Source organism: Arachis hypogaea, chromosome 18 (genome assembly GCF_003086295.3).
Source record: "Arachis hypogaea cultivar Tifrunner chromosome 18, arahy.Tifrunner.gnm2.J5K5, whole genome shotgun sequence".
Taxonomy (NCBI): Eukaryota; Viridiplantae; Streptophyta; class Magnoliopsida; order Fabales; family Fabaceae; genus Arachis; species Arachis hypogaea.
The window spans coordinates 60,159,036-60,173,260 of record NC_092053.1 but is presented as its reverse complement, the minus strand read 5'-3'; the positions used below and the strand labels follow the sequence as shown (position 1 = coordinate 60,173,260).

The window sequence follows — 14,225 nt, the reverse complement described above, 5'->3', positions numbered from 1 at the left end:
AAAATGATCCAAATGCCCTGTCACGGCGCAGCTAATCGTCTGGAGGCATCACCCTTGTCAATGGCTTCACCTTATCCTCTCAGTGAAAATGGTCAACGCACCCTGTCACGGCACGACTATTCAACTGTCGGTTCTCGATCATGCTGGAATAGGATTTACTATCCTTTTGCATCTGTCACTACGCCCAGCAATCGCGAGTTTGGAGCTCGTCACAGTCATTCATTCATTGAATCCTACTCGGAATACCACAGGCAAGGTTTAGACCTTCCGGATTCTCTTGAATGCCGCCATCATTCTAGCTTACACCACGAAGATTCCGATTAAGAGATCTAAGAGATACTCATTCAGTCGAAGGTAGAACGGAAGTGGTTGTCAAGCACGCGTTCATAGGGAATGATGATGATTGTCACGTTCATCATATTTAGGTTGAAGAGCGAATGAATATCTTAGAAGCAAAACAAGATGAATTGAATAGAATACAGTAGTACTTTGCATTAATCTTTGAGGAACAGCAGAGCTCCACACCTTAATCTATGGAGTGTAGAAACTCTACCGTTGAAAATACATAAGTGATAGGTCCAGGCATGGCCGAATGGCCAGCCTCTCTGATCTAAGAACCAGGCGTCCAAAGATATCAAATACAATAGTGAAATGTCCTATTTATAATAAACTAGCTACTAGGGTTTACAGAAGTAAGTAATTGATGCATAAATCCACTTCCGGGGCCCACTTGGTGTGTGCTTGGGCTGAGCCTTGAGTGTTGCACGTGTAGAGGTCCTCCTTGGAGTTGAACGCCAGTATTTGTGCCAGTTTGGGCGTTCAACTCTGGTTTTGGCTCCTTTTCTGGCGCTGGACGCCAGATTTGGGCAGAAAGCTGGCGTTGAATGCCAGTTTGCATCATTTATTCTTGGCCAAAGTATGGACTATTATACATTGTTGGAAAGCCCTGGATGTATACTTTCCAACGCAATTATAAGCGTGCCATTTCAAGTTCTGTAGCTCCAGAAAATCTACTTTGAGTGCAGGGAGGTCAGAATCCAACAGCATCAGCAGTCCTTCTTCAATCTCTGAATCTGATTTTTGCTCAAGTCCCTCAATTTCAGCCAGAAAATATCTGAAATCACAGAAAAACACACAAACTCATAGTAAAGTCCAGAAATGTGAATTTAACATAAAACTAATGAAAACATCCCTAAAAGTAACTAGATCCTACTAAAAACATACTAAAAACAGTGCCAAAAAGCGTATAAATTATCCGCTCATCAATTTTAAAAATTAAAAGAAAAATAAAATAAAAAGAAATTTGAATGTTGAATTGACTAATTAATTGAAGAGATTTGAAAATTTTTTGAATAAGATTTTGAATTTTGAAAAGATTTGATTTTTAAAATAAAAATCTGAATTTTTAAAGGTAATTTTCGAAAATCAGTTAAAATAAAAGGAAAGGATATTTTTGAATTCAATGAGGAAAGAGAAAAACCATAAAAAGACACAAAACTTAAAATTTTTAGATCCAATGCTCCTTATTTTCGAAAATTTTGGAGGAAAAATACCAAGGAACACCAAACTTAAAAATTTTAAGATCAAAATACAAAGAAGACTCAAGAACACAAGAACATGAAGAAAGAACACCAAACTTAAAATTTTTAGAAAGCCAAAATAAAATTTTTGAAAACTAAAGAAAAGTTAACAGGAGAACACCAAACTTAAAGTTTGGCACAAGATTTATTCAAAGAAAAATTATTTTTGAAAAAGTTTTAAAAAGAAGATAGCCAATTACCAAGAACATAAGCACAACGCTCTAGCCAATTGATCTATAAAAATTTTTTTGAAAACTGATATTTTGAAAAAGCACAAGAAAAACAAGAAAAGATACAGAATAAGAAAAACTAAAGATCAAACAAGGAAAATAAACAAGAACAACTTGAAGATTAAGAAAGAACAATGAACACAAATTCGAAAATTTAAAAGAAAATAAAAACATGCAATTGACACCAAACTTAAAATATGAAACTAAACTCAAACAGAAAAACTCAATTATCAGTTTATAAAATTTTCGAAAAATTTAAAAAGAGAAAATAAGGATTTTAAAAAAAATTTCAACTAAAAACAATAATAGAAGACTCTAAACCAAAAAAGAAAAATTTTTCCTAATCTAAGCAACAAAATAAACCGTCAGTTGTCCAAACTCGAACAATCCCCAGCAACAGTGCCAAAAACTTGGTGCACGAATTGTAAATCACGCTTTTCACAACTCGTACCACTAACCAGCAAGTGCACTAGGTCGTCCAAGTAATACCTTACGTGAGTAAGGGTCGAATCCCACGGAGATTGTTGGCTTGAAGCAATCTATGGTTATCTTGTAATTCTTAGTCAGGATATCAATTATAATTATCAGTTTGGATTGCGAAAAATAAAAGAGCATGAATTAAATACTTGTTATGTAGTAATGGATAATATGTTGGAGTTTTGGAGATGCTTTGTCTTCTGAATCTCTGCTTTCCCCCTGTCTTCTTCTTTACGCACGCAAGGTTCCTCCTATTGCAAGCTATGTGTTGGCGGATCACCGTTGTCAATGGCTACCATCCGTCCTCTCAGTGAAAATGGTCCAGGAGCGCTGTCACCGCACGGCTAATCATCTGTCGGTTCTCACTCATGCTGGAATAGGATCCATTGATCCTTTTGCGTCTGTCACTATGCCTAACCCTTGTGAGTTTGAAGCTCGTCACAGTCATTCAATCCCTGAATCCTACTCGGAATACCACAGACAAGGTTTAGACCTTCCGGATTCTTAGGAATGCTGCCAATGGATTCTAGCTTATACCACGAAGATTCTGATTAAGGAATCCAAGATATACTTATTCAATCGAAGGTAGAATGGAGGTGTTTGTCAGGCACACGTTCATAGGTTGAGAATGGTGATGAGTGTCACCGATCATCAAATCCATCATATTGAAGTGCGAATGAACATCTTAGATAGAAACAAGCGTGTTTGAATAGAAAACAGAAATAATTGCATTAATTCATCGAGACACAGCAGAGCTCCTCACCCCCAACAATGGAGTTTAGAGACTCATGCTGTCAAAGAGTACAAAGTTCAGATCTAAAAATGTCATGAGATACAAAATGAATCTCTAAAAGTTGTTTAAATACTAAACTAGTAACCTAGGTTTACAGAAAATGAGTAAACTAAGATAGATAGTGCAGAAATGCACTTTTGGGGCCCACTTGGTGTGTGCTAGGGCTGAGACTTGAGCTTTACATGTGCCTAGGCTGTTTCTAGAGTTAAACGCCAGGTTGTAACCTGTTTCTGGCGTTTAACTCCAACTTGTAGCCTATTTCTGGCGTTTAACGCCAGAATGCAACATGGAACTGGCGTTGAACGCCAGTTTACGTCGTTTATCCTTGAGCAAAGTATAGACTATTATATATTGCTGGAAAGCTCTGGGTGTCTACTTTCCAACAAAATTGAGAGCGCACCATTTGGACTTTTGTAGCTCTAGAAAATCCATTTCGAGTGGAGGGAGGTCAGAATCCAACAACATCTGTAGTCTTTTTTCAGCCTGAATCAGATTTTTGCTCAGCTCCCTCAATTTCAGCTAGAAAATACCTGAAATCATAGAAAAACACACAAACTCATAGTAAAGTCTAGAAATATGAATTCTGCCTAGAAATTAAAAAAAATATACTAAAAACTAACTAAAACATACTAAAAACTACATGAAATTACCCTCAAAAAGCGTATAAAATATCCGCTCATCAGCGCCAATTGAATTTCTAAAGCTCCTAAAAAGCTCTTTCGAGTGCATGGAGGTCAGATCCTGACAGCATATGCAGTGCTTTCAGAAAAACTATATGAAAGTAATGCCAAAAAGCATATAAAATATCTGCTCATCACACACCCTGTGATTTTCAGAAAACGTGCGTACGCACATTCTGGTGCGCACACACATAGGGAGATGCCTACTATTGAAAGCGCTAGCACAGTCTGGTGTGCACACACACCCTGCAAATTTTGCAAGATGTGCATACGCACAACATCGTGCGCACACACACGCTGGAGAGTGGCTTCTGTTGAGGGCGTTCACACGTATCTATGCGTGCACTCAAAAAGGAAAATTTTACCTTCTGTGCGTATACACACTTTGAGAAAACTCTTTTGGGAGTGCGTACGCATAACCCTATGCGTACGCACACTGCCTTGTTTTTCAATGAAAACCTTGTTTTTAACCGTTTTACCTTCCCGGCAAGCTTGTAAACTTCCGTAATGCTTATCTAGGATGTCTTAACTTGTTTTTAGGCTTTGAAACATATATCATACTATAAGTGAGTTTAAATTAAAGATATTTTTTGTTATGAGTCTAGAAGACAATGATTTAGGATTGGGAAGTTCTGTGGATGGAATAGTTGGAGTGTTTGCGCAGAGTGTTGAGGTGATCCTGGCTTGAGAAACATGAATGATTATGGTTAATAGAATGAGTATGAACGGAAGTTTGCTATGGGCAGTGGCCTCTGAAATGGATTATGTGATTGTGATATGCTTTGTTCTCTGTCGTAAGGACTGTGGCAGTCTCCTGCATACGTTCAGATGTGAGGGTTGAACCTGGGCTTCCCACTCACATTTTTCACTCATAGAGAAGGTGGTAGGGCATTCATCCCTTGGAATTATTCCTCCTGAGTCTGCATTTTCTCTCTGGTTGCAAGGTGGTAGGGCACTAATGCACGAAATCATGCAGCATTCAGAAGAATGTGGTAGGGCACTCTCCCTCGGAACATTTTCCTCTGAAAGGAGAAGGTGGTAGGGCACTCATCCCTCGAAATTATTCCTCCTTAGTATGCGTAACAGAGAGACTAATCCGGGAGTTACCGACTGGATTTTGTGTCGGGTTTGGCATTATAATTGACATGTGACATCACAGCCAATAGAACAGACATTCATCATATGCATCTCTTATGTGCTTGTTTGCTTTAATTACTTGTAGTTTGTCTAAATGTATAATATGACTACTTGCTTCTTGAATTACTTGCTATATATGAATATTACCTGTGTATTACTTGCTTGCATTATCTGTGATTGTCTAGTGCTGAGGAGGTTAGGTAGGCGGTGGCGATGGGATCGCCCAGAGGGTAGGTTGGTGAAGGCTGTGGGGCAGCAGTGACTAGTTTTAGTTAGAAATCCCCTACGTTTAGAAAACCTTGTTATTGTTTACGGTTTAAGTTATTTATTTATTCTAAGCTTGAATATCTCTATCGGTGTGAAGTTCTAGGATTACCTTTGGCGTCCCAGAATCTTACATTTTATATACTGGGCACTGTTACCATACTGAGAACCTCCGGTTCTCATACTATATATTGTTGTTGTTTTTTTCAGATGTAGGTCGTAATCCACCTCGGTGAGTTGCGAGATGGTGACAGAGCGGAGTATGATTTCATCTTTGTTTTATTCTGCTTTATTTTGATATAGTCACTCTCTCATCCTTTGTATTTATTTAACTTTGTTACCTTAGAGGCTTTATTCCTAAAAACTTTGAGAGATACGTTGTTGCTATTTTAAACTTTAAAACTCTATTGTATACAGTTTGACTAGCAGGCCTAAACTCCGTAGGCTGTGACTAGTCCTCTTTTTGTATATCATACTTATATATATATATATATATATATATATATATATATATATATATATATATATATCTTGTTTATTTTAACTATTATCTTGTGTATCCTGGAGCTATCTACAAGGTTCTACATATATTATGTCTTGTTCTGTTTGTACCTATACGTTTAGTTATCGTGTGTGAACGCTTCGCGATTTGTAATTCTGCTTTAGGCAATTTGAGCTTCTATTTCTTCATCGGGCTTCTAGTATTACTGTTTCTTTCTATATATATAATATTATATGAGCCTTAAAACTATCGTGACACTTTGTTATCCTTCGCTTTACGGCGCAAGGTAACGCTTAGGGTAACGGGGTGTTACAATGCACACCCTTTTGACCATTATGAACGAGCACTCGTTGAACCACCACCACTCCAACATGATTACCCCCATAACCCTTTTGGACCACCACCTCCCATATATGAGAAATTTCAACCGCATGATGAATTCTCCTTCCCACCACAACCCTCCATGGAAGAATACCCATATCCATTGATCCAAGAGTAACATGATCCTAATTATGTTAGCCAAGTAGAACAAGATCCAAGGGATCGTCTCAAAGAATGGATCGGTTTCAAGCAATCATATTTCAAAAGGAGCAAGAGGAAGCCCAAAAGAGGCACAAAGCTATCATGGCTAACCTTGCCAAAATTAAAACCAACTTGGACTAATGGGATTCATTTCACAAACAAAGCATCTCTACGAATGAATGTGGAAAATCAACCGAAGAGAGGAGCATGAAGGAAATTTTAGAATCTCAACTTGAGAACAAGGAGATGAAGTATATCTTGCAACAAGTGAAGGAGGTAGAAATCCCTGAAGATGAAAAAATAATTGAAGATTTAGGAGAGGTTGAGCAAGAGGCAAGTTCCATCATTAAAGACAACTCTACACCAAGTGACATTGGTGATCTTGTTGAAGCTTCTTCCATTGAATGTGAAACCGATGTTGAGGTGCAATGTGCACAATCCCCAATACATATTTTGATCAATGAAGAAGAGTTGGAAGAAGACAAACAAGTGAAAATTGAGGAAAGTTGTCAAGAGGTAGAAGTTATCAAGGAGGAGTCAAAAGGAGTGAAGTTTACATTGTCAAAGCCATCAGATATCTTCCTTGCTAAATCACCATCCATATTACAAATTGAGTGGGTAATTATTTTATCCTTTAATTTCCTTGGCCTATATCAATATGTTTTATTAGAAACGGATGGTAAACTTAGAGCTCTTTATGGGTTAGAAAGTAAGAAAGAGTTGGATATTAGTTGGCAACTAGAATCAAGGTGCATAGTGGACAGAAACTCAAACTTTGGAGTCCGAAGGTGGAGTGAAGCTCAATTCATTGGATTTAGGATGAGGATTAAGAGTTCTAAGGAGAATTCAAAAATTTTGTCCCCCGAATGGAAGCATGAAGATCAAGAAGAAAGGGTGTTAACAAACAAGGTATGTGACCCCAGAATACACATCAACAATCATCAATCTTGGGGTCTTATTACTTGCTTTAGATTTCTTGGAAGCGTGGTGTGCATAATTTAGGATCCCGGAGGCTATTAGAAATGCAAACATTGGTGGGGATTCAAGGAAGAATTCAAGTATAAGCCACCATAGCAAGGGCATCCCCAATTGTCCAACTTAAGGACTTTAAATAAAAGTACTAGGTGGGAGACACCCCACCATGGTATGATCTTCCTTGTCTATAATTTCTTTTACTTAGTTTTAGAATCTTTGATTGATTTTCTTAAGTAGCTTAGTTGGGTTTGAATTGTAATTGTTTTATGAGACTCTCTTTGTCGATAGCTTGGTTAGTTTAGCTATTTTGGTTGATACCATTATGTTCTAGGTGTTTTATGCTATAATTGCTTTTACTTTTGTTTCAAAAAAAAAGGTTTGTCACGCATACGCCTGACCCACGCGTACGTGTGCCCTCGAAAATTCATCATGCGAGAATGGTGCGTGGATGATGCTACCGCATGGTCCACACAGTGAGTTGTGATGGGGCCATGCAGGAGGGGTGCTACGGGCATGGGCACTGGTCACGCGTACCCGTGCCCCACGCATACGCGTCAACGCCCAAATTCTAATGATGCCCAATCCATGCTGAAACCATACTACAGCACAGCCTGGACAGTGAGTTGTACCAGGACCGTGCTACTGTGATGCGAGGCGCAGAAGCCCTCACGCGTACGCGTGACTGGCACATTCACATGACACTCTTTTTTCTGCTTCCCATGCGTATGCGTGGACGACGCGCACGCATCACTTTGCGGATTCAACTTACAGGAGCGCGCTGCCCTGATCCTTTCCTTCTCTTCTTCTTTCCTTCTTTTCTTTCTTTCTTCTTCTCCTTTTGTCTCATCACATTTCATCTCCCTATCCAATCTAGTGGACCACCACCGGTGACCACTACCTCCGGCGGTCTCACCTCCTCTCTTATTTTTCTTCTTTCCGTTTTTCTTACCCTTTTCTTTCTTTCATTTACCTTCATCTTCTTCTCCTTCTTCCCAAGGTTCCACTTCTCAATGTCTTTTTTCTTTTTAATTTCCTTTTGTTTGTTGCATTTAAATACTTTAATTGTTCTTAATTGCATTTTAGTTTTGTTATTTGTAGCTTACTCATAGTTATTTTTCTTCCTCTTATGTTCTTGCATTGGTGTTGAAGTTTCAAATTAAATTTTTATAAATTGGTGGAATATTTTGGTATTTCTTGATTTGTTTTATATTGTTTTGTGTTGCTGTGGTAGTTGGCATTTTACTTTGGGTACACTACACACTTGGATTTTGTCAAGTTGCTTGTTGTTTATAGTATGCACACCGAGTGTTTGTGAAAAAGAATCAATAACACACTTGAATTAATGCTTCTTTTTCATAACACTTGCAGTCTATGTGCATTGATCTCATTTTCTATTATTTTTCATGATCAAATTTCATAACACTTGCATTTCTTGTGGCATCATGCAAGAATTAGTGGTTTAATCCTCTCTCATATCTTCCAATTTTTATGCTTCACTATCTTGGAGTTAGTTTGAGCTAATAATTTTCTCATGATTCTCACCATTCTTGCATATGTTCATCATTGTTGATACCAATACTTGAGATTACTCTTTTCATGATTTATACTTATATACTTCTTTCACTCTTGCATCTAGTGCTAGTGATTTGCCTTAATGCTCTTGTTGATGTCTCACTTAAATGTTGTAGCTACCATGTATTTAAGACACTTTACTCATTTTTGGCATTAATTCTCGCTTGCACTTTCTTAATTCCGGTGTTTATCTGTCTGAGATTAATATTTCTTCTTTTTCTTCTTTTTCCGGATGGCCACCAAGAAAGGAAAGGAAAAGGCTTCCAAGAAGATACCTACAAAAGGGGCAACTCAAAAAATGGTCACTAAAGTACAGGCTTCAAAGTCAAGCACTAATTTGCCACCTTCTAAGCGGCCAAAGATGGATAACTGCATCGATGAGGCAAAGAAAGAAGATCCCGCATGGGAAATAGATTAAGCCTCACCTTGCAACCAAGTGGAAAGATAAAAACCCACATGCAGATACTGCCGACCCATCAGCTCTACTATAAGCTCATCGGTTGTACCAACCCACCTATTGAGGAACCCGACACTCCGGAGTCTACTTCGGATCATGGCAAGGAAAGCAATCAAGAGGTAGACATGGAGGCTCCCTTGTCTCACCATCCTATGGCCATTGGAAATGGCAATTCTGGACCCACTTTGCTCATCATTGATGGCACAGGAGACCGTGCAAATTTTTAAGTGTGGGGAGGTCGGTGACTGACTTCCGTAGGTAATGACCACTCTCTTCAACACCTAAATCTCAATTTTCTTTTGTTAATTAGGATAATTTGTATTTTATAGTTAGTTTTTGCATTTAAGTACTTTTTGCATAGTAGTTGTTTGTAAATATATCTAGAGTTTGTATATATCTTACCTATGCTTGTCAAGTGATTGGATGCACATGAACTAGATGAATTATTTGTCATCCAACCACTTTTTACTAGAATCACTTGGTTGAACTAATGATTTCTTTTCCAAGAAAACTATTTTAGGGCACCCCACTAATTGGAGCTAAATTTTTTTGGTTGAACTTGTTTGAGAAAATTAATTTTGGAACATGGTTTTAGAGTTAGAACACACAAACCCATTAATTGTGACTTTTAAAAAATCAAATCTTTTTCAAAACTAATTTCTATCATATCTTTTCAAAAATTTGATTTCAATATATCTTTTCTAACTTCCTAACTTCTTATCTTTAAAAAAATTGATTTTCAAAATTTGTTTCAACTAACTAACTAACTTTTTGTTTGTTTCTTATCTTTTTCAAAACCACCTAATTAACTCTCTCTCTAATTTTCGAAAATATCTTCCCTCTTTTTCAAAATTTCTTTTTAATTAACTAATTTTTTAATCTTTGATTTAAAAAAAAATTTCGAAAATTACTAACATTTTTCAAAAACCATTTTCAAAAATCACTAACTCCTTTTCAAAAATTATTTTCGAAAATTTTCTTTTCTCTCATCTCCTTCTATTTGTTTATTCATCTACTAACATCTCTCCCTCTATTCAAAAAAAAAAGGATCTCTATTATTATTATTATTTTTCTGTGCCCTCTTCTTTGTCATATAAGCAAGAGCAAGGACAAGAATATTCTTGTTGAAGCAGATCCAGATCCTGAAAGGACTCTGAAAAGGAAACTAAGAGAAGCTAAAATACAACAATCCAGAGATAACCTTTGAGAAATTTTCGAAAAGGAAGAGGAGATGGCAGCCGAAAATAATAATAATATAAGGAAGATGCTTGGTGACTTTACTGCACCTAATTCCAATTTACATGGAAGAAGCATCTCCATTCCTGCCATTGGAGCAAACAACTTTGAGCTGAAACCTCAATTAGTTTCTCTGATGCAGCAGAACTGTAAGTTTCATGGACTTCCATCTGAAGATCCTTTTCAGTTCTTAACTGAATTCTTGCAGATATGTGATACTGTTAAGACTAATGGAGTAGATCCTGAAGTCTACAGGCTCATGCTTTTCCCTTTTGCTGTAAGAGACAGAGCTAGATTATGGTTGGATTCTCAACCCAAAGACAGCCTGAACTCTTGGGATAAGCTGGTCACGGCTTTCTTAGCCAAGTACTTTCCCCATCAAAAGCTGAGCAAGCTTAGAGCTGATGTTCAAACCTTCAGACAGAAAGAAGGTGAATCCCTCTATGAAGCTTGGGAAAGATACAAACAATTGACCAAAAAGTGTCCTTCTGACATGCTTTCAGAATGGACCATCCTGGATATATTCTATGATGGTTTATCTGAGCTATCAAAGATGTCACTGGACACTTCTGCAGGTGGATCCATTCACCTAAAGAAAATGCCTGCAGAAGCTCAAGAACTCATTGACATGGTTGCTAATAACCAGTTCATGTACACTTCTGAAAGGAATCCTGTGAGTAATCGGACGCCTATGAAGAAGGGAGTTCTTGAAGTTGATACTCTGAATGCCATATTGGCTCAGAACAAAATATTGACTCAGCAAGTCAATATGATTTCTCAGAGTCTGAATGGAATGCAAGCTGCATCCAACAGTACTCAAGAGGCTTCTCCTGAAGAAGAAGCTTATGATCCTGAGAACCCTGCAATAGCAGAGGTGAATTACTTAGGTGAACCTTATGGAAACACCTATAACTCATCATGGAGAAATCATCCAAATTTCTCATGGAAGGATCAAAAGCCTCAACAAGGCTTTAATAATGGTGGAAGAAACAGGTTTAACAATAATAAACCTTTTCCATCATCCACTCAGCAACAGACAGAGAACTCTGAACAAAATACTTCTAATTTAGCAAACTTAGTCTCTGATCTATCCAAGGCCACTGTAAGTTTCATGAATGAAACAAGGTCTTCCATTAGAAATTTGGAAGCACAAGTGGGCCAGCTGAGTAAAAGGATCACTGAAATCCCTCCTAGTACTCTCCCAAGCAATACAGAAGAGAATCCAAAAGAAGAGTGCAAGGCCATTGACATAAGCACCATGGCCGAACCTGTAAGGGAAGGAGAGGACGTGAATCCCAAGGAGGAAGACCTCCTAGGACGTTTAGTGACCAATAAGGAGCTTCCCTCTGAGGAACCAAAGGACTCTGAGTCTCATCTAGAGACCATAGAGATTCCATTGAACCTCCTTATGCCCTTCATGAGCTCTGATGAGTATTCCTCTTCTGAAGAGAATGAGGATGTTACTGAAGAGCAAACTGCCAAGTTTCTTGGTGCAATCATGAAGCTGAATGCCAAATTATTTGGCAATGATACTTGGGAAGTTGAACCTCCCTTGTTCATCAATGAACTAAGTGATCTGGATCAACTGACATTGCCTCAGAAGAGACAGGATCCTGAAAAGTTCATAATACCCTGCACCATAGGCACCATGATCTTTAAGGCTCTGTGTGACCTTGGTTCAGGAATAAACCTCATGCCCCTCTCTGTAATAGAGAAACTGGGAATCTATGGGGTGCAAGCTGCTAAAATCTCATTAGAGATGACAGACAATTCAAGAAAACAGGCATATGGACAAGTAGAGGACGTGTTAGTAAAGGTTGAAGGCCTTTACATCCCTGTTGATTTCATAGTCCTGGATACTGGAAAGGAAGAGGATGAATCCATCATCCTAGGAAGACCTTTCCTAGCCACAGCAAGAGCTGTGATTGATGTTGACAGAGGTGAACTAGTCCTTCAATGGAATGAGGACTCCCATGTGTTTAAAACTCAAGGATCTCCCTCTGCAACCATGGAGAGGAAGCATAAAAAGCTTCTCTCAAAGCAGAGTCAACCCAAGCCCCCAAAGTCAAACTCTAAGTTTGGTGTTGGGAGGCCACAACCAAACTCTAAGTTTGGTGTTGAACTCCCATATCCAAACTCTAAGTTTGGTGTTGGAGAGTTTCAACAATGCTCTGAACATCTGTGAGGCTCCATGAGAGCCCACTGTCAAGCTATTGACATTAAAGAAGCGCTTGTTGGGAGGCAACCCAATGTTTATTTATCTAATTTTTATTTTCATTGTTTTTCATGTCTTTATAGGTTCATGATCATGTGGAGTCACAAAATAAATAGAAAAATTGAAAACAGAATCAAAAACAGCAGAAGAAAAATCACACCCTGGAGGAGCATCTGTCTGGCGCTCAGCGCCAGAACAGAGCATGGTTCTGGCGCTGAACGCCCAAAATGGGCAGCTTCTGGGCGCTGAACGCCAGAACAGGCATGGTTCTGGCGTTCAACGCCAGAAATGGCACACAAATGGGCTTTGAACGCCCAAAATGGCCACCAACCTGGCGCTGAACGCCCAGAGTTGTGTGCAAAGGCATTTTTACATGCCTAATGGGTGCAGGGATGTAAATCCTTGAACACCTCAGGATCTGTGGACCCCACAGGATCCACTCAGGATCTGTGGACCCCACAGGATCCACTCAGGATCTGTGGACCCCACAGGATCCCCACCTACCTCCACTCACTTCTTCTCACCACTCTCTTTCACACAACCCCATCTACACTCTTCCCCAAAAACCCTTCACCAATCACCTCAAACTCTCTTCCCCATCACCTCTTCACCACTCACATCCATCCACTCTTCCCCATAAACCTACCTCATAAACTCCACCTACCTTCAAAAATTCAAAACCAATTTCCCACCCAAACCCACCCATATGGCCGAACCTTAACCCCCCCTCCCTTCCCTATATAAGGCCCTCCATTCTTCATCAAATTCACACAACACACCCCTCTACACCCTTCTTGGCCGAAAACACTTCCCACTCTCCCTCTCCTCTATTTCTTCTTCTTCTTCATCTATTCTTTCTTTTATTGCTCGAGGACGAGCAACATTCTAAGTTTGGTGTGGTAAAAGCATAAGCTTTTTGTTTTTCCATTACCATTGATGGCACCTAAGACCGGAGAATCCTCTAGAAAGGGGAAAGGGAAGACAAAAGCTTCCACATCCGAGTCATGGGAGATGGAAAGGTTCATCTCCAAAGCCCATCAAGACCACTTCTATGATGTTGTGGTCAAGAAGAAGGTGATCCCCGAGGTCCCTTTCAAACTCAAAAGAAATGAGTATCCGGAGATCCGACATGAAATTCAAAGAAGAGGTTGGGAAGTTCTAACAAATCCCATCCAACAAGTCGGCATCCTAATGGTTCAAGAGTCCTATGCTAATGCATGGATCACCAAGAACCATGATCAAAGTAAGAACCCGGATCCAAAGAACTATGTTACAATGGTTCGGGGGAAATACTTGGATTTTAGTCCGGAAAATGTGAGGTTGGCGTTCAACTTGCCAAACATGGAAGAGAATGCACGCCCCTATACAAGGAGAGTCAACTTTGATCAAAGGTTGGACCAAGTCCTTATGGACATATGTGTAGAAGGAGCTCAATGGAAGATTGACTCCAAAGGCAAGCCGGTTCAACTAAGAAGATTGGACCTCAAGCCTGTGGCTAGAGGATGGTTGGAGTTCATTAAATGCTCAATCATTCCCACTAGCAACCGGTCTGAAGTTACTATAGAATGGGCCATCATGATCCATA

At 39.0% G+C, this 14,225-nt stretch overlaps 1 non-coding gene across 1 annotated transcript; it reads right to left on the bottom strand.

The window, feature by feature from the left end:
* Nucleotides 1-10,816: 10,816 nt before the first annotated feature.
* Nucleotides 10,817-10,924, bottom strand: LOC112773530 (small nucleolar RNA R71). The gene has a single exon (XR_003188077.1). It is a non-coding gene; the product is annotated as a small nucleolar RNA R71 (small nucleolar RNA).
* Nucleotides 10,925-14,225: the final 3,301 nt, after the last annotated feature.